Source organism: Muntiacus reevesi, chromosome 2 (assembly GCF_963930625.1).
Source record: "Muntiacus reevesi chromosome 2, mMunRee1.1, whole genome shotgun sequence".
NCBI lineage: Eukaryota > Metazoa > Chordata > Mammalia > Artiodactyla > Cervidae > Muntiacus > Muntiacus reevesi.
In genome coordinates, this window is record NC_089250.1 from 269386949 (window position 1) to 269406984 (window position 20036).

General features: G+C 43.3%; 1 protein-coding gene and 1 non-coding gene across 2 annotated transcripts in view; both read right to left on the minus strand.

Annotated features, from left to right (window-relative positions):
- The window catches only part of LOC136161629 (small ribosomal subunit protein uS14-like), a 539148-nt gene that overhangs the window by 97636 nt on the left and 421476 nt on the right, over positions 1-20036 (minus strand). The gene's annotated exons all lie outside the window — the stretch shown is intronic.
- Positions 518-589, minus strand: TRNAC-GCA (transfer RNA cysteine (anticodon GCA)). The gene has a single exon. It is a non-coding gene; the product is annotated as a tRNA-Cys (tRNA).

The following is a 20036-nucleotide window of genomic DNA, read 5'->3' on the forward strand; positions in this document are numbered from 1 at the left end:
GCTGTGTGAGGTGATACGTTCTTGTAGTTTTGATTTTAATTTCTTTAATAACTAGTGATGTGAGCATCTTTTCCTGTGCTTTATAGCCACCTGGATGTCTGCTGGGGAGAAATATCCGTTTAGATCTTTGCCCTTTTCTGGTTTTTCTATTGAATAGCATGGGTTGTTTACATGTTCTGGGGATGAATTCTTTATTTTCACCTTGACGGTAACTTTTTTTTTTCCTGAGGGCTATTTTGTTTTTCCTTTAGGGCTCCCCTCCTTTTGATCTCTGGTTCCTCTGCTTCTTCTAAATACAACGTGAACATCTGGAAGTTCTCGATTCATATACTGTTAAAGCCTCACTTGGAGAATTTTGAGCATTACTTTATTGGTCTGTGAAAGAAAGTGAAAGTGAAGTCGCTCAGTTGTGTCCAACTCTTTGGGACCCGGCGGACTGTAGCCTACCAGGCTCCTGCCCATGGATTTCTCCAGCAAGAATACTGGAGTGGGTTGCCATTTCCTCCTCCAGGGGATCTTCCCTACCCAGGGGTCGAACCTGGGTCTCCCGCATTGCAGGCAGACACTTTAACCTCTGAGCCACCAGGGAAGCCCAGTGTGCGATGAATGCAATTGTGCTGTAGTCTGAGCATTCTTTGGCATTGCCTTTCTTTCAGATTGGAATGAAAACTGACCTCTTCCAGTCCTGTGGCCACTGCTGAGTTTTCCAAATTTCCCTGCATATTGAGTGCAGGACTTTAACAGCATCATCTTTTAGGATTTGAAAGAGCTCAGCTGGAATTCTATCACCTCCACTAGTTTGTTCATAGTGATGCTTCTTAAGGCCCACTTGACTTCGCGTTCCAGGCCGTCTGGCTCTAGGTGAGTGATCACACCATCGTGGTTATCTTGGTCATTAAGATCTTTCTTGTACAGTTCTTCTGTGTATTCTTGCCACCTCCTCTTAACAGCTTCCGCATCTGTTAGATCCATATCATTTCTGTCCTTCATTGTGCCCATTTCTGCATGAAATATTCTTTTAGTATCTCTAATTGTCTTGAAGCGATTTCTAGTGTTTCCCATTCGATTGTTTTCCCTTTTTCTTTGCACTGATCACTGAGGAAGGCTTTCTTATCTCTCCTTGCTATTCTTTGGAACTCTGCATCCAAATGGGTATATCTTTCTGTTTCTTCTTTAACATTTTTGACTTGCAGTTTTGATTTACATTTCTATAACATTTCACACAGTTGAAAACTTTTCATGTGACACTTTTAATAACAGTGTGAGTAAAACTGAGCTTTGGAGATCGGCCTCATGATCTGTTGCCCTGACTTGCCTCTTTTTCCCCGACGCACCTAGGACGTTTCTTCAGGCAGGAGTTTCTTCCTTACAGCCCCTGAGTCCTGGTGAATGCGAAGTGCGTTCAGCCCAGGATTTTCCGTTGCTGTACCAAAAGCGGCCACGAGGCGGCAGCATTTCCTCATGCGTAGCAATTATCTATTCATTTATTACGGTTAACTTTTATTTTCTATTGAAGTAGAGTTGATTTCTGTTGTGTTTATTTTAGGTTGACAAGAACTTGATTCAGTTATACATAGAGGTACATCTTTTCTATTATTTTTTGGGGTCTTTTCCCATATAGGTTCTTTGAGTATATTCAGTAGACTTCCTGTGCTATTCAGTAGGTCCATTTCAATTATCTATCTGAAAATAAGTAGTGTGTATCTGTAAACCCCATTCTCTTAATGTTTCCCTTCCCCAAACTTTAAAAAAAAAATCGTAAACTCGTGTTTCTATATCTGTGATTCTGTCTCAGTTTATGAATTAGTACACCTGAGGAATTTATAGATTCTCCGTGTATGTGATCTTTCGCTTTCCCTCTCTGACTGGCTTCACTCAGTTTGGTAAATCTCTCGGTCAATCCATGCTCCTAAAATGACTTGTTTTCATTCGTTTCGATGGCTGAGTTTTGATGGGCAAGTTCCTCGTTATTTCTCTATTGAAGGACAATTTCATTTATGTTCTGTCTTGGAGATTGTCAATGATGCTGCCCTGAAAATAGGGGTGCAACCATGATTTTCAGTTTTGATTTTCTCCCAATCTAAGACCGGGAGTGGGCTTGCCGGATCATGTGTTAAGTCTTCGTGTAGTGTTCTAAGGAATCGCCATACTGTTTTCCTTTGTGGCCGCACCCACTCATTTCCACCCCCGCCCACAGTGTAGGAGGAGTCCGTTTGCCCAGCCCTCTGCAGCCTTTCATCCTTGTAGATCTCTTGGAGGATGGCTCCTCTGAGAGGTGTGAGTGACACCAGTTTGATCGGCATTTCTGTAAGAGTGGTCCTGAGCTTCTTTTCATGTGCTTTATGGACATCTGGGTGCCTTCTTTGGAGAAATGTCCATTTAGATTTTTGCCAGGTTTTCTAGTGGGTTCATTGTTTTTTTGATCATGAGTTGTGGGGTCTCCGTTGTGGTTCAGCTGGTAAAGAATCCGCCTGCAACGCAGGAGACCTGGGTTTGATCCCTGAGTTGGGAAAATCCCCTGGAGAAGGGAAAGGCTACCCACTCCAGTATTGCGGCCTGGAGAATTCCATGGGTTGTATAGTCCATGGGGTCGCAGAGAGTTGGACTTGACTGAGCGACTTTCACTTTCACTTTTCACTTTCACTGTGTGAGCACTTTGCATCTTTGGCGATGAATTAACTCCTTGTTTTTCACTTCGGTTGCAAACACTTATTTCTCCTTCTGAGGGCTTTCTCTTTCCTTACGGTTGCCTTTTGTGCGCAAAACCTCTTCAGGTTAATGAGGTGCCTTTTTTAAAGTTTAGTTTTATTTTGAATTATTCTGAGCATATACCAAAAAGAAAAACTTGCTGTGGTTTATGTAAAGTGTGCGCTGCCTATATTTTCCTCTGGAGGTTTAGCGTAATTGTCCCTCCAGGTAACTCTTTAATCGGTTTGGAGTTTGTCTGTAAGCGGTTAGCGACAGATATAAATTCTTTCACTATCCCCTTGTGTAAGGAACCTCCACCCCGTCCTCTATCGTGGCTGTTAACAACTTGCAGTCCCAGCATCAGTGTAGCAGGGCTCCCTTCTCTCCACAACTTCTCCAGCCTTTGTTTTTTCTAAGACTTTTTGACAGAGTCCATTCTGACCTGTACAAACTCATACCTCATTGTAGTTTTGATTTACATTTCTGTAACATTTCACAAAGTTGAAAGCTTCTCATGAGATATTTTTAATAACGGTGTGAGTAAAACAAGCTTCGGAGGTCGGCCTCGTGATCTTTTGGCCTGGTTTGAAACTTTCCCCAGACGCACCTAGGACATTTCTTCCTTAGAGCCTCAGTCCTGGTGAATAGGAAGTGCCGGCAGCCCAGGAGTCTCCGTTGTTGTACCAAAAGTGGCCACAAGGCGGCAGCATTAACTTACGCTTCACATTTATTTCAGTTTCTTTATTTACTGCTGTTAACTTTTATTTTCTATTAAAGTAGAGTTGATTTCTGTTGTGTTTGTTTTAGGCTAATAGGAACTTGATTCAGTTATGCATAGAGGTACATCTACCCTGTTCTTTTTCGGAGTATTTTCCCATATAGTTTCCTTCACTGTTTTGTACTTTCTTCTGCCATTCAGCAGGTTCATTTGGATGATCTATCTGACAGTAAGTGGTATCTGTTAATCCCAGTCTCTTATTGTCTCCCTTCCCCAACCTTTTTTAAAAAATCATAAACTTATGTTTCTACCTCTGTGAGCCTGTTTCAGTTTATGAATTAGTTCATTAGAGGAATTTATCGATTCCCCATGTGTGTAATAGTTTGCTGTCCCTCTCAGACTGGCTTCATTCAGGATTATAAACTCTCAGTCCATCCATGCTCCTGAAAATGACGTTTTCTCATTTGTTCCGATGGCTGAGTGTATTCAGTGTTTAGATAGAGTTCCTCTTTATATCTCTATTAATGGACCCTTTGGTTGATGCTCTGTCTTGGAGATTGTCAATGGTGCTCCCCTGAAAATAGGGGTGCAACTATCATTTTCAGTTATGATTTTCTCTGGATATAAAGCAAGGGGTGGCCTTGCCAGATCAGGTACTAAGTTTATGTTTAGTGTTTTAAGGAATGTCCTTACTGTTTTTCTTGGGGCCGCCGCCACATTTCCCTCCCCGCCCACAGTGCAGGAGGAGTCCCTGTTCCCCTCGCCCTCCGCAGCATTTAGCCTGTAGGTCTTTGGGGGATGGCTGTCTGAGGGGGTGAGCTGATACCTCGTTGAGTCTTCAGTTGACATTTCTGTAAGAGTGGGCCTGAGCATCTTTCCATGCGCTCTATTGCCATCTGGATGCCTTCTTTGGAAAAACGTCTGTTTAGATCTCTGCCTGTTTTCCTGCTGGGTTGTGTTTTTTTTTTTTTTTTTTTTTTTAACTTGAGCTGTGTCAGCAGTTTGCATCTTTGGAGATGAATTCCTTGTTTTTCACTTCGGTTGCAAACATTTATTTTCCCATTCTGAGGGTTGTCTTTTTCTTTCCTCTTGGATTGCCCTTCCTGTGCAAAACCTTTTTAGGTTAATGAGGTGCCTTTTTCTTAATTTAGTTTTATTTTGAATAATTCTGAGTGTAGATCCAAAAAGAACTTTTTGTGATTTATGTCAAAATGTGTTTGTCGTAGCCATGCTTTCCGGGAAACAAACTCACTCAGAAGGACAATGCAGATAGTGGAGTGCAGTTTATTACACCAGCGGGCCCAAGGCAGAGTCTCCTCTTAGCCAAGGGCCCCAACCAGCATTTGTGAAAATCTTTTATACCCCATGTGTACGTGTCCAAACCCACCACCCCAAATCCCTTGAGGCTTACAAAGGAAGGGTAAATACAATCACAGTAACCCCATCATTCACGTGTTATGTTTTCAAACAGTTAATTATCAATAAGCCCACGGTTACATTCCATCCAGTTAATAACCGATAAGCCTGTGATTACATTTCGATAGATACTGTCCGGAGGCAGGGGTGATTAGTGTCTGTTTTCTCTTCTTCAAGATTCCCCTGCCCAGAGGGGGGTCTTATCCTTCCATTGTCATTCCCACAGGCGTTAAGCAGAGATCAGAGTCCCCTGGAGAGATGGCCGCGCACGATCAGCACGGACAGGCCTGAGATGAAGTCCAGGCCCTATGAATTCCTTCTTCATTCCCCCCTCTTGATGTTCTTAGTTTCCATAACGAGCATCATTTATTGAGTTATATTGTACCTTAGCCCTCCTGCCACCCACATGAGAGAATGCTATCAACCTCTGGGTTATAAAATTCACAAGGCATTGTAGGAAGCAGGGCCCACAAAGCAGTATGATCAAGATTACTATAACAACAGTTCATCAGACATGGCTTTCACTTGATTTTGCATATCCTCCAAGGCAGTAGATACATTTCCAGACAGGTCAGGGATATACACACAACATTCAACTTTAATTATGGTGCAAGTCCCTCCTTGGGCTGCTGTGAGTATGTCTAATGCCATCCTATTTTGAATTATTGCCTTCCTCATCTGAATCTGTTCTTCTTTCAAAGCTTGAATGGCTTTAGTACTGTCTAAGAGGGCCTGTTTAGTGAAATTAGTTAAGGCCTCTACCTTAACCATGATATCCGTTGTCCCTACAGAGGGTACAAACAAGGCAGCAAGATAGTCATACCATTGGAACATGGATCGTGTTCCTCTTGCTTGCAGATGAGGCAGGTTTACTGGAGGCTGGTGTAGGCTAGGCTTAATTCTACCATGGGCGAAAGCAAATCCTAATGTGCAATGCCCCAGCCAACTGGTAACCATGGCCATAAGTTAAGCCCACAGAGCCACTGGGTCCCATTGGGGGCTACCCAGCGGATTCCAGGCCATTCGGAGCCAGGCCACTGAGCAGACTGACTGGAGTGATAGGTAACTTTCAAGATTTGTTTACTTTGTTCAGGGGACAAATAACAATTCTTTTGGGTCTAGGGGATTGTCTCCAAATCCAGCTGTCTGTTCTTTTTGTTCCCAGCAAATAGTAGCAGGGGCAATCAACTGTCCTTTCTCAGGAGTCACCCAGAAATATTCATCCCAGACCTGGTAGTATTGCTCAAGGCACCGGGAGGCCTGTAAGGGAGCCCTTTTCCTCTTTAATTCTCATATATGAGGTATAAGCCTTTGTTATCTCCGTAAGGCTGGTGTTCATGTTAAATGTAACTCTATGTTGGCCCATTGATGGCTTCTTCCAACTCCAGAGGGCAAAGAAAGGTTATGGTTGGTGAGAGAGGAAAGTTCCTTTCTGTTGTTAAAGTCCCCATAACGGAGTGACGATACCCACCAGGGGAGTCTGTCTATTACTGACAGGGGCATAGCCCCACATACCCAAGTTCAGAATTGCATTGGTGAGGCTGAGCAGCAGGAGTCATTTACCCAGCTCCATCCTGTAGAGGGCTCGTCCGGGACCTCGTTTTCTTCTTCCTCCTCAGAATGATCTTGGTTTCCTGTGGGTCGGTGGGGTCCTTCTGGGTGGTCCATTCAGCGTTTTCTGGCTCTGCGTGGTATGCTCGCTTCACCCTCGTATGATGGATCAAGGGACAATACCTGCAAATTTAACTGCAGCAGGGCTAGTTAGAATAACATAAGGGCCCTTTCACCAAGGGGCTAGCAAATCATGTTTCCAATCTTTGACCCATACTTGGTCACCAAGTGTAAACTCATGAATCTCTTCCCCAAGGGGGAACGGCACCCTTTCTTGTACAAACTTAGTTACCCGATTTATTACCTTACCCAGTTCCATCTGCTGTGAAATCCTATCCCCCTTACCTGAGGCAAATTTGTTGGCACCTGTTTTATTATGGGAGGAGGCCTCCCATACACAATTTCATATGGAGAATAGCCTTGGGACTGTGGGGTCATCCTGAGACTGAGCAGAGCCATCGGAAGCAAGTCCACCCAGGAGCAGTCAGTCTCTCTGATCCACTTGGAGAGTCTCTCTAAGTGTCCGGTTGGCTCATTCCACCATCTCAGAACTCTGGGCCTATATGCAGTATACAGTTTCCATTTGATGTTTAAAGTTTTGTTTACTTGTTGTACTAAATCAGCTACAAAAGCCGGGCCATTGACTGATCCAATGCTGGTAGGAAATCCAAATCTGGGAACCATTTCCCTAAGCAGGCACCGGGCTACTTCTGATGCTCTTTCAGTCCAGGTAGGAAAAGCTTTTACCCATCTCGGGAACGTACATACCATGACCAGCAGATAATGGTAGTGTCGGTGAGGTTTCATTTCAGTGAAATCCACTCCCAGGTGTTCAAGGGGCAGTGTGCCTTTCAGCTGAATCCCCGGAGGATTTTGTCTGAATCCCCGAGAGACAGCATTCACCTGTGAGCAGGCAGCATGGCCCAGGTGGGTCGCTTGGTGTGTCTGGCTTACCAGAGTGTGTGCCAGCTCCTCCAGTACCAATAATTTGCCACTTGGCAATTCCCACCATCCCTTTTCAGTCGTGATGGCCCCTTCCGCTTTGGCTCACCTGACAGCCATTGTCCTTGTTTTATCAGGCTAGTGCCATCAGTATATAGGACCAAATTAGGGTCTGGAACCTTGAGCCCTTCTTTAAACAAACCCTAGATACCTTACCTCCTCTTTGTAGATCTGTGCCTTCTTCTTCGACACCGGGTGACCTGCTTCCATCAACAGCCGGAGCAGTGCTTTTGTCCGTTTCCAGCATTTTCCTCGGTCTCGGCAGCCAGCAGCAGGTCATCCCTGTATTGTAAGAGCCAACATACATACTCTTCCGGATGGAATGAGTCCAGGTCAAAAGCCTGCCAGGCCAGCCGGAAGATTTCAGCGAGCAACACGACGCGTTCCTTTAGGCTAAGAAATAAAAGACACAGAACAGATGGGGTCGAGAGGATCGTTGCAGTCAACGATGATTCTTTATTTCTCTAAGCTTCATTTATACTTAAACCAAGAAGGAGGCATCCCAAAGAAAATTCTTCCCCATGTACATCATCTTTAAGATAACAATGACCAGAGCTCTCTCATGGTGCCAAGGGATAAGAAAGGCAACCTACTTATCTTAAGGGCAGTCGTGCAAAGCTATCTATCTGCGTCTTATGTGCATTCAAGGCTTACTAATGTTCTGTTAGGATTTAACTTGGATAGTAAATTCCAGAGGGGTGGCAGGACAGAGAGCTGTGTCCGCAAACAGACCCTTGATAATCAATCAAGGCAGCTCCCAGAGTCAGCTCTTTCAAGCCGCTCCCCGCAGCTCCCCCTCTTTTATTTAGTAAAATGGCACGCCTGATTCTTTTGGCGTAAGTAATTACTGTGTAGGACAGCCTTGATGTCCCACAGCTCTTTGACAAATTTCTTTATGATACAAGGAGCAATGCACACAAAAAGCGCTAATACCAGAAGCACGGCCACAACCCCCGAAAAAAGATGCCAAAGTGAGGTTACCGAGGGAAAATTGGAAAACAAACTGTTAACAAATTCTTCAGCATTTTTTGCCAAATCCATACTAGCCTGAGGAGCATTTTCTATATCAAGAATTTCCTGATGAAGTTGTAATAGATCCAAGGAAATGTTTTCATTATGCCAAATACCCTCTAAATGTAATTTTATCTTATTCCAAGGGATCTTGGTATTATTATAAATTTTTGGAGTTACACAAATCCAACGATAATTAGCATGACACCTGATTTTAGCCCTCAATTTCAAGCCTAATATTTCTTTTCCCAAAAATCTCACGGTATCATAGAGGGCATTTAGCCTATCTTCAAGTTTTCTATCGATATCTTCCTGGATTCCTAAAGCTTTTGAAGTGTTCTTTGCTAAATCATCTGCAATATTAGCAGTATGTACAGATTGAGCTAAGGATACAGAAGCAGTAGTAGCAGAAGCAATTAAAGTTATAAGCGTTACTACTCCCAGAATTATTAATCCTATCCCCCTTCGTGGCCTAGCAAGGGCTGTATGCACCTTATTCCATAGCTCAAGCCCTGACTCTTCATACCAAGGTTCAGTGAGGTTCACAGGCATGACGAAGGGCGGTTGTTTGACTATCAGAGCCCCAGAATTATTTTCCATACCTCTTATACAATTAGTCAGGGTACAATTAAAACAATGAACATGATATAGGCTAGCATTTTTAGAAAGGGTCACAGAGCCAACAAGGATCATGAAGGGATAGGGTACACAGGCCCGAGGATATCTCCAAGTCTCATTCCACCAATACACTCTCCAGGATAGCACTCCTTTGGTCTTCCCTCCGGTCCGCAAACGGGTCCCATCTGTTCCGAAAGCAGCCAACAGCTTCCATATCTCAGTCTGATACACGGTGGTGCCGCCAAGATTCCAAACTCTGGCTGCAAGTTGTCTGCTGCCTTCCCTTCCGGGGTTCCTGTTGGAGTCTGGCGACCAGTCCCAAAGGGAATGTGTGTCATTAGTAATAGAATATACAGTAGCAGTCTCATCTCTACAAAGTTTCCATGGCACAGCTATATATCGTCCGTTTACCCCCAGGCCACAAAATGGAATGTCTTTGGGTCCGGTTCCATTGACTCGTCGTGCATATCCTGTGGATCTCGTAATGCTAGGAATATCCACTATCCAATTACGGCGGTCATGGTCATAATCATAACCGAAGTATTGTGCATCTGTAACAGTAAGACATCCTGAAATATTATGATTTCGGAAAAAGCACATTGGTAATTGTGAAGAGGATCCAGTATAAGAAATGCTGGCATTCTGTGGAAAAATATGTTTATCAGAAACCCCCCCCAAAAGTATTGTGTCATTCACATACACAGGAACAGAACTCATTTCCCATCCAACAGGCTGCAAAAGAGGGGGATCAGGAACATATGCCCAGAAGACACTGGCTTCCATGGAACTTATCTGGTTTAAAAGGAGTAGTAAAGAAATTAATATACTAGTAGGAGAGGCGGGGGAAGGGTTCGGAGCATTCTCACACGCCATCTGTAACAGGGCCTGTATCTGCTGAGCTGTCGGCAGCGGGACCGTCTCCTGGATTGTGAGCTGTCTCATTCGCTCCACCAGTGATCTCCTCCGCCGTGCGTACCAGCCTTTCCGGGAGTCAGCGCGGCGCTTCGGCATTCTGCGGGAAAACACAAACATGACCTCTCCCCCATGTTAGAACTGGATCCGGCCCATGCCATCTGCCTTCCAGCGGGTCTCTCCACCTGACTAATGGCCGAGCCTTTTTATTATCATAGTGCCAAAAACGTTGAGCTGCTGATTTGCCATCCCGGTCAAGACTTAGAAAATTCAAAACGAATAAGGCATGGCTGAGGAGATTGTTAGGAGTAATAGTATATAAATTCCCCCGTTTTAATTTTTTCAATTGATGCTGAAGGGTTTGATGTGCTCGTTCGACAATACCTTGGCCTTGTGGATTATATGGAATACCAGTCTTATGAACAATTTGTAATTGGGCACAAAAGGCTTGAAAATTGCGACCAATATACCCGGGGCCATTGTGTGTTTTGATGCATTTAGGTAGGCCCATAGCAGAAAAGCTCCGTAAGCAATGCTGAATACAATGCTTACTAGCCTCTCCAGATTGAAGTGTGGCCATGATAAAACCAGAAAAGGTATCGACAGTAACGTGCACATATTTTAATTTACCAAAATCAGGGATGTGAGTAACATCCATTTGCCACAAATCGTTGGGGAGTAAACCCCAAGGATTGACTCCATAAGTGGGAAGTACAAAAAACTGCGGGCAGGTAGGACAAGTTTTTACAATGTGATGAGCGGCCTCTCGGGAAATTCCAAATTGCAGCCGTAATGAATTGCTATTCTGATGGTGTATTGCATGAGAGGCCTGTGCCGCAGAGATAGGGGTTAGGGAAGAATAACACACCATACGGGTGGCTTCATCTGCCAGAGCATTCCCGGCCGTTAAAGGTCCAGGAAGGGCAGTGTGAGCGCGTATGTGCCCAAAAAAGCAAGGATGAATTTGGGCTCGAATGAGATTCTGAATTTTCAAAAACAAGGTTTGAATAGAGGCCTTTGCAGCTCCAATGAGGGGTACTGTTTCAATGACTGAGAGAGCTTTGACAACATAATGACTGTCAGAGGATAAATTAAAACTTTGAGGAACACGTTGCAGAGCCTGGAGTACTGCAAAAAGCTCTACTTCTTGAGCTGATGAATATGAGGTTTGACAATAATAAGATTCATTCTCGATTACTAAGCTGGCTATGCCATTAGAAGATCCATCAGTAAAGACAGTTGTCCCCCTTTCCAAAGGGCATTGCTGCACGACTTTTGGAAAAATAAACTGATGCAGCTGTGCAAATTGTAACAATTTATTAGCAGGATAATGTTGTTTAATCTCCCCTGCATACTGTGCAAGCGCAATTGCCCAATCATCAGAAAATTGAGAAAGCCATAGTTGCTGTTCAGTTGAAAACGGAATACAGATAAAGTGGGGATCTCTTCCCAAATAGGTCACAGATTCCTGTCTGCCTTTTGCTATTACTTTGGCTACAAGAACGTGATAAGGACTTAACACCCGTAGGGGAGAAACTGGTAGGTAAATCCACCTTAGAGGGTTATCTTGAAACAGCACACCGGTAGGTGAATGTTCTGAGGCAAGGATATAAAGTTCCCAAGGCCTTTCATAATCACAGTAACTGGAGTGCTGCTGTGATAAGGTAGTTTCCACTTTCTGAAGAGCTCGCTCTTCAGCTTCTGTGAGGCTGCGTGTGGAGGTAGGATTATTATCTCCCTTTAAGATATCAAAAAGTGGCTTCAATTGTATGTAGCAAGGTGTAGATAGGGCCTAATCCAATTAATGTCCCCGAGCAATTTTTGAAAATCATTAAGTGTTTTCAGATTATCCCTTCGCAAAGCAATGGGCTGAACTCCAAATGTCTCCCTTTCTAAATGAAAGCCAAGATAGGAATAAGGAGGAAAAGTTTGTACCTTTTCTTTGGCTATTATGAGCCCTACTGCTTTTAAGGCAGGTTCCATGAAGGCATAAGCTGCTAACAAATACTCATTATCTATATGCGCTAGCAGTATATCATCCATGTAATGCAGAATATAAGCATTGGAGTATTTCGCCCGAGTTTCCTGCAATGCTGCTGCAACAAATTTTTGGCACAAGGTCCGGCTATTAGCCATACCCTGTGGCAAAACCTTCCGATGATACCTATGCATCGGTTGGGAAAAGTTAACAGAGGGAACACTATAAGCAAATCGAGGGCAATCTTGAGGTGCTAAAGGAATAGTGTAAAAGCAGTCTTTTAAATCTAGAATTATTATGTGGGCATCCCTCGGAATAGCCATGGGAGAAGGTAATCCTGGTTGTAATGCTCCCATGACTTCCATAGTTTCATTAACCTTTCGTAGATCCTGCAAAAGCCTCCATTTCCCAGATTTTTTCTTAATAACAAAAATGGGCGAATTCCAAGGTGAATTAGACTGTTCAATATGTCCCAATTCTAACTGTTCCTGCACCAGTTGTTGGGCAGCGTCAATTTTCTCTTTGGAAAGGGGCCACTGATCAACCCACACAGGCTCCTCAGACTTCCAAGTAATAGGATCTGCGTGAATTATAGGAGGATCAGAGGTCCCTTCTAAAAATACTCAAGTCCACTTTTATCAGACAATCTCCTAGGCTGGATGGGTGTAACATCTCCCTGGTTATATTTCCCAAGTCCAGAAGTAGGAAGAAGTCCCTGATCCAAGAGTTGATTGCTAACCTGTTCACTGGGGCTGTACAGGTATACTCCCATATGAGTCATAACATCTCGTCCCCACAAATTTACAGGGAGGTTTGGGAGGATATAAGGTCTAATGTCCCCTTCGTGACCCTCATGATCAATCCAAAGTAACAGCTCTGTACTTTGTTCAGGGTTATTAGTTTGACCAATTCCTTGCAATGTTGATGTAGCTATCTGTTTAGGCCATTCTCAGGGCCAGTGTCTCTCAGCAACGACAGAAACATCAGCTCCTGTGTCCAAAATACCTGTAAACAACTTTCCATTTATTCTTAACGTTAACTCAGGACGATTATTAGTTATTGCCTGGACCCAGTAGGCGTCAGAGGATCCGAAGGCACTTTCCCCTCTCCTGGAAGCCGATGCTTTTCCTGTCTGCACCGCAGGGACCAATATCAATTGAGCTCTACGCTTCCCACTAGCTATGGTGGTAATGCATTGCGGGGAATGGGCCATAATTTTTATTTCTCCTGTATAATCAGCATCAATTATTCCAGGAGCTATGAGCAGTCCTTTTATGGTAGAGCTACTACGTCCGAGCAAAAGGCCCACGGTTCTATCAGGCGAAGGGCCGCATACCCCAGTGGGCAGAGCTTGCATTCCCATTTCAGGAGTCAATACTGTGTAGGAGGAGGAACAGAGGTCCAAGCCTGCACTCCCTGAGGTGGCTCTGAACAAGTCTGTGACTCGCCTTCTACCATCTGATTTCCCTGAATTGCCCCATAACATTGTTTCAGGGCCAGGGGCTGGCTCCTCACCCAGTTTCCCAACGGTGAGGGAAGTGGGCTGCCCTGGACATCAATTTTGGATTTACAATCTTTTGCCCAATGTCTTCCTTTTTTGCATCTAGGGCATAAATTAGGAGTTTTAATATTCCCTGAATTGGCTTGTTGGGGGCAAAAGGCGGCACGATGTCCAGGCTGGCCACAAACAAAACAGCCAGCATTTTCCTCTGCTAGGTAATCCTCGTTTATTTTTCATTTGTTATTGATATAATACTTCTTTTATGCTTTTACCTTGTAAAGCTGCAGCCAGGGTAATACCCTGCATATAGGAAGGTCCAATATCAGCACATATACGAATGTAATCTGATAGGCCCCCCTTTTTTCTGTACGGTCTAAGCTCAGCCTGACAGGCAGAATTTGCATTTTCATAGGCTAATTGTTTAGTAAGCACCATTCCAGCTTGCTCGTCAGCCATTTTCTTACCTACTGCTTCAAGAAGATGAACCACAAAATCTTGATATGGTTCATCAGGCCCCTGACGAATTTTTGAAAGGTCCTCAGTCTTATTACTAGAACAAGGAAGCTTTTTCCAATTTCCTGCCGAGCAGCATTAGAAATTTAAGCATATGCTCCAGGCAAATAATTTAATTGAGCATTCATATTCTGATAAGCCCCTTCCCCTATCAACATCTCATATGTAGTATTAATCCCTTGCCGCTGATTTAATTCAGCTATAAGGCCACATTGTTCCATAAACTCTGATTTCCACAGTAAATAGTCCCCTCCTGTTAAGCAACCTCTCGCTATTTGTCTCCAATCACTAGGTGGCAGATTTTGACCTCCTAAATTCTCTATCATAGCCTGGGTAAAAGGAGCCGTGGGGCCGTATTGTGCACAGGCAATTTTTAATTCTTTTAGTTGTTTGAAAGGTAAAGCTTCATGTATGACAAAACCCACTGAAAAATAAAAAAATAAAAAAATAAAGAAAGGTAAAGCTTCATAATACCGTTGATTAGCATTCTCAAACACCGGAAAAGCGGCAGGAAATCCTAGAACAGCCTCTCCAGCTCTTTGGGCTTGTTGCATAGCTTTTTGCAAGGGGGACAAACTGTGTGATTCATGAGCTATAGCTAACGAATTTTCAGGTTTGGAAATAGGTGGAGGATCTAATCCAGCAATAATTGAGGGTGCGTAAGCAGGAGGCGCAGTAGGGATTGCATCAGCACCTTCATCCCTACCTTCCCTTTGTATTTCTTCCTTTATTGTTATTAAGAATTGCTGCATGAGTGCCTCCAGACTCTTTGTCGGAGGGGCAGCTGCTGCCTGCACATTCGAATCGTCAGTTACAAGTAATTCCCAATGATCATCCTTATGGTAAGCAGCTGCCTGTTCCTCCAAACTTTCCTCATTCTCTGGAGTCAACGCTCCCTCATTTTCCTTCAAAGGTTTGGCAGATTCTAATTCAAAGGTTGTGGGTCCTTTCCCTTCAGGAGTAGCATAAACTTTGGGAGTAGCATAAATTGGATCTTCGGGTGGGAGCATGTGTTTTAATTTACTCCCTTCCTCATGTTAAAAATCAAGGCAGTCTCTTATTAAAGTCCATAATGAAAGTGTTTCCACAGGAACTTTATTAGGTCCGTGGAGAGTATAATATGTTTGAATCTGTTTCCCTATCTTTTTCCATATCTCTAAACTCATAGTCCCTTCCTGCGGAAACCAGGGACATACTTCCTCAACAAAACTAAGAAAAGTCTGCAATTTTGATTTAGTAACTTGTACTCCCTGATCCTTCAACATTATCTGTAACATATGCACAAAGAACTGACGGCTATGATCTTGTCCCATGGTTTATACTCTCGACAATAAACGTTCCTACTCCACAATGTTCAAGCAAATATCCTTTTACTTACTTGTTGCAAAAATTCCAACGGGTAGCGGCCGGGAGGAACTTTCGTCGAGGCACACGCTTGGGCGCCACTTGCCGGACCAGCCGGCAGATTTCAGCGAGCAGCAAGACGCGTTCCTTTAGGCTAAGAAATAAAAGACACAGAACAGATGGGGTCGAGAGGATCGCTGCAGTCAACGATGATTCTTTATTTCTCTAAGCTTCATTTATACTTAAACCAAGAAGGAGGCATCCCAAAGAAGATTCTTCCCCATGTACATCATCTTTAAGATAACAATGACCAGAGCTCTCTCATGGCGCCAAGGGATAAGAAAGGCATCCTACTTATCTTAAGGGCAGTCGTGCAGAGCTATCTATCTGCGTCTTATGTGCATTCAAGGCTTACTAATGTTCTGTTAGGATTCAACTTGGATAGTAAACTTCAGAGGGGTGGCGGGACAGAGAGCTATGTCCTCGAACAGACTCTTGATAATCAATCAAGGCAGCTCCCAGAGTCAGCTCTTTCAAGCCGCTCCCCGCAGTGACCTGGTGAAAACAACATCTGAGAGACACCAAGGTCAAGTGCCAGCATACCCATGGTTCAGGTGGGGCCAAGATCAATGCCAACACAGGGTCACACGAGAGCTGGCACAGCCCATGAAAGATGACACGCAGAGCACTCTCCGAGGAGAATATCCCAGAGGAGCAACACTCAACGGCTTCCCTCCTAGTGGGTGTGCTCCAGTCCCACTAGATCAGAAGCACCACAGATCAGACCAGAGCTCATTTCAGATCTGGGGACTCTGCTCCACCAATCAGAAAGCAGACCCCGCCACAGACAGTGACAGCCACAGAGGAAAGGCGAAGCGGCCCTCAAGATCCGGGCAGGCTCTGGTCACAATAGTAACAATCAACCCCCTCTCAAGGGCATAAGGGCACAAGTCTCTGGACCACCTCACCCACCACGGAGCAGACACCAGAGCAAGAGGAACTAGCATCTGCAGCCTGCAGAACAGAGACCACAAACACAGAACATTGGACAAGATGAGATGACAAAGGAGTATGGTGCAGAGGAGAAGTCAAAATAGAAACCTACAGGAACAACGAAGCGAGGAGCAGTTGAGCAGTGTAATGATTAATTTTTGCTTTAAGTAATCAAATGTACAAACAAAACATTTTCACAAAAGCTAATGCCTAATAATTATTTAACCCACTTACCACTCACGTTGTTATCTGAGCATGTTCTACTAGAGTCTAAAATCATAAGTGATATTGATTTAGAACTAATCAGAAATAGATGGCATAAACGATAATGTCGTGGGATGTCTCATAACAAACAAGATAGATTCAATAAGGTAAGTGTTCTTAACAAACAAAATGAGAAGTGAGACAGGAAAACTATGGTGAGAACACAGGGAACTCTACTCAATGCTCTGTGGTGACCTAGATGGGAAGGAAATCTCCTCAAGAAGGGAAATGTGTATATGTATCACTTATTCTTAATGTACAGCAAAACTAACATAACATTGTAAAATAGCATTATTGGAACAGAAAAATTGCTTCTTAAAGATTTCTCTATATAATCTCTAAGTTCAATAGTGAAGAAGAATCAGAAAAAAGCACTGTGGGAAATGTTCTAAACTCCCATGTCAATAATTTGTTTAAAAACTCTGTGAGTTAAATAAATATATTAAAGCATTTTAGCATTAATGAATTGGGACAAATACACTTAACACATTTAAAGTTAGTTCATATAAAAAAAGAGAATCTTTAACATAAAATTCAGATTTGCATTTTCTCATTTTAGTGGGGTGTCTTATGCAGTGAAGAAAGAATTTGAGTATGACATTTCTAAGGTCATATGTGTAGTTTCCAGTGGACTGGAAATTATATGGTAGAAAACAAAAAACATCTGTCCCCAGTATTCCTACAAGTTTGGCAATTTTTTCACAGCTCCACCCACACACTTCTGACCAGGGACAGAATCAGCACTTTTAAAGGGCTTAATATAGTTACTCAGAAATATGCAGATTTTCTAAAACCTCCCCAAAATGGACGAGTTATCAGGTCATGCAGGTTGTTCCAGGCCAAGATAAGTATTTGGTTCTAACTGTGAATGTGAAAATTAATCACTGGAGAAAAATACACAAATGATAAAAAGAATCAGGAATGGGTCAGGAGATGACCCTCTATGACAGTGACAGAAGTAAACCTAGGCTAATCCAAAATCATCTCCACTGAAGCAGATCTTCTCAAACCACACGACAAAGTATGACTTCCTCCCCAATGCTTATCCCTCTCACCTGATTTATCTGCTTCATCCATAGACACATACCTGCGTGTATGGCTGTCTCCATTCTCCTTACATCCCAGGGATCCTTCATTTGCTTCAGAAACGTGACCAGGTCTGGCTTAGAGACCACAAGACCTGTTCATCCAAAAAAGGAATATGTGTTTTCTGAGATATTCATCAATTTCCAATCCAATATGTGTTCAGGTGAGAGAAAAGTCAAGGTAGAAAGTTAAAATAGCATTAAGAAAAAGAATTTCACCAAATAGTTTATTGGAAGCATCTTTAAAGACAAATGCATCAAAATCAGATTCTGATATTATGCTCAAGTACTACTAAGGCAAAAGCAGGTAGTGGAATTCCGGTTTTAAGAGGAGAGTGGCACTATTTGATACCACAGAACTTACAGAATTACCACCAACCTAGAATGAAGGATACACAGGTCAAGAAGCAACAGATAGAATCATACATGGAACAGTTGACTGGTTGCAGATTGGGAAAGGAGTACATCAAGACTGTACATTGCCACCCTGCTTACTTAATTTCTATGCAGAGTACATCACGCGAAATGCTGGGCTAGATGAATCACAACCTGGAATCAAGATTACCAGGAGAGATATCAACGATCTCAGATAGACAGATGATATCACTCTAATGGCAGAAATTGAAGAGGAACTAAAAGGCTCTTGATGGGGGTGAAAGAGGAGAGTGAAAAAGCTGGCTTAAAACTCAACATTCAGAAAACTAAGATCATGGCATCCAGTCTCATCACGTCATGGCTAATAGGGGAAAAGTGGAAACAGTGACAGATTGAATTTTGGGAGGGGGGGCGGGGGCTCCAAAATTATTGAAGATGGTGACTGCAGGCATGAAATTAAAAGATGCTTGCCCTTTGGAAGAAAAGTTATGACAAAGACAGCATATTAAAAAGCAGAGACATCACTTTGCCAACAAAGGTCCGTATAGTCAATGCTATGGCTTTTACAAAACTCATGTATGGATGTGATATTTGAAACATAAGGAAGGCTGAGCACCGAAGAATTGATGCCTTTGAACTGTGGTGCTGGAGAAGACTCTTGCGAGTCCCTTGGTCAGCAAGGAGATCACACCAGTCAATCCTAAAGAAATCAACCCTGAATATTCATTGGAAGGACTAATGCTGAAGCTCCAATACTTCGGCCACCTGATGCGAAGAGCCAATTCATTGGAAAAGACCCTGATGCTGGGAAAGACTGAGGGCAGGGGAAGGGAGTGGCAGAAGATGAGATGGTTGCATAGCATTATTGACTCAATGGATATGAATTTGAGCAAACTCTGGGAGTTAAAGAAGGCTAGGGAAGCCTGGCTTGCTGCATTCCACAGGATCGCAAAGAGTTGGACATGAATTAGCGACTGAACAACAAGGAGGCAGGTTATATCAAAAAAGAAGGTTAGTTTCCCCTGGAAAGTAGGGATCTTAATCTCTACTGGACAAAGCAGAAAATTCCAGGAGACATTCTAGAATGAATGAACCAAAACCCTGAAGTTTTTGGAATTTTGGGGTTTTGAGGGATTTTGGAAGTTAATGACCCTCACCAAGCAGGCCAGATTCCCGTAGTTCTCTAACATCACGTCCCTGTACAATTCCCGCTGACTGAGGTCCAGGCATTCCCACTCCTCTTGCGTGAAATCTATGGTAACATCCTAGAATGTCAGCAGCCCCTGAAATACAAAGGACATGAGCCATGTGGACCTGGGAAGACTTCCTAATGTGAACCAAGATGAAACCAGCAAGAGAAATGGTTCTGATTTAGGAGAATGTTTGGTGTTACACAGGAATATAAATTTTATACTGCCGTATTTTCCACTGTATTTCTAACCCCAGAAAATGAGAATGAGATATGACCCACAGACCACTATAAAAACTATTCTGATCTGGAAGAGAAATTATAAAACAATCGCATCAACACTGACTTATCTATTTTTGAGAGTTGTACTCGTGTGACACAGGATAAACTGTCTATCAAGGAAAGCATGTTAGTCACTCAGTCATGTCTGATTCTTTCCGGCCCCATAGACTGTAGCATGCCAGGCTTCTCTGTCCATGGGATTTTTCAGGCAGGAATACTGGAATGAGTTGCCATTTCCATCTCCAGGGATATCTTCCCCACCAAGGGATCGGACCCCGGTCTCCCACATTGCAGGCAGATTCTTCACCATCTGAGCCACCAGGGAAGCCCCCTATCAAGGAAACAGGAAATATTTTTTAAAAGCATGCTCTGATCTAAGAGTTCTGGAGTGGGGCCAATGTGCCGCATTTTTAACAAGCTTATTTTAACTAGTAATGTTGAAAATTCTGGCACATGAATGACGGTTCTGAATATCAAAGAGGTTGACCACTAAGGTAAGAATTTATACTTAACTTTGCATTTTAAGTGTTTTACAA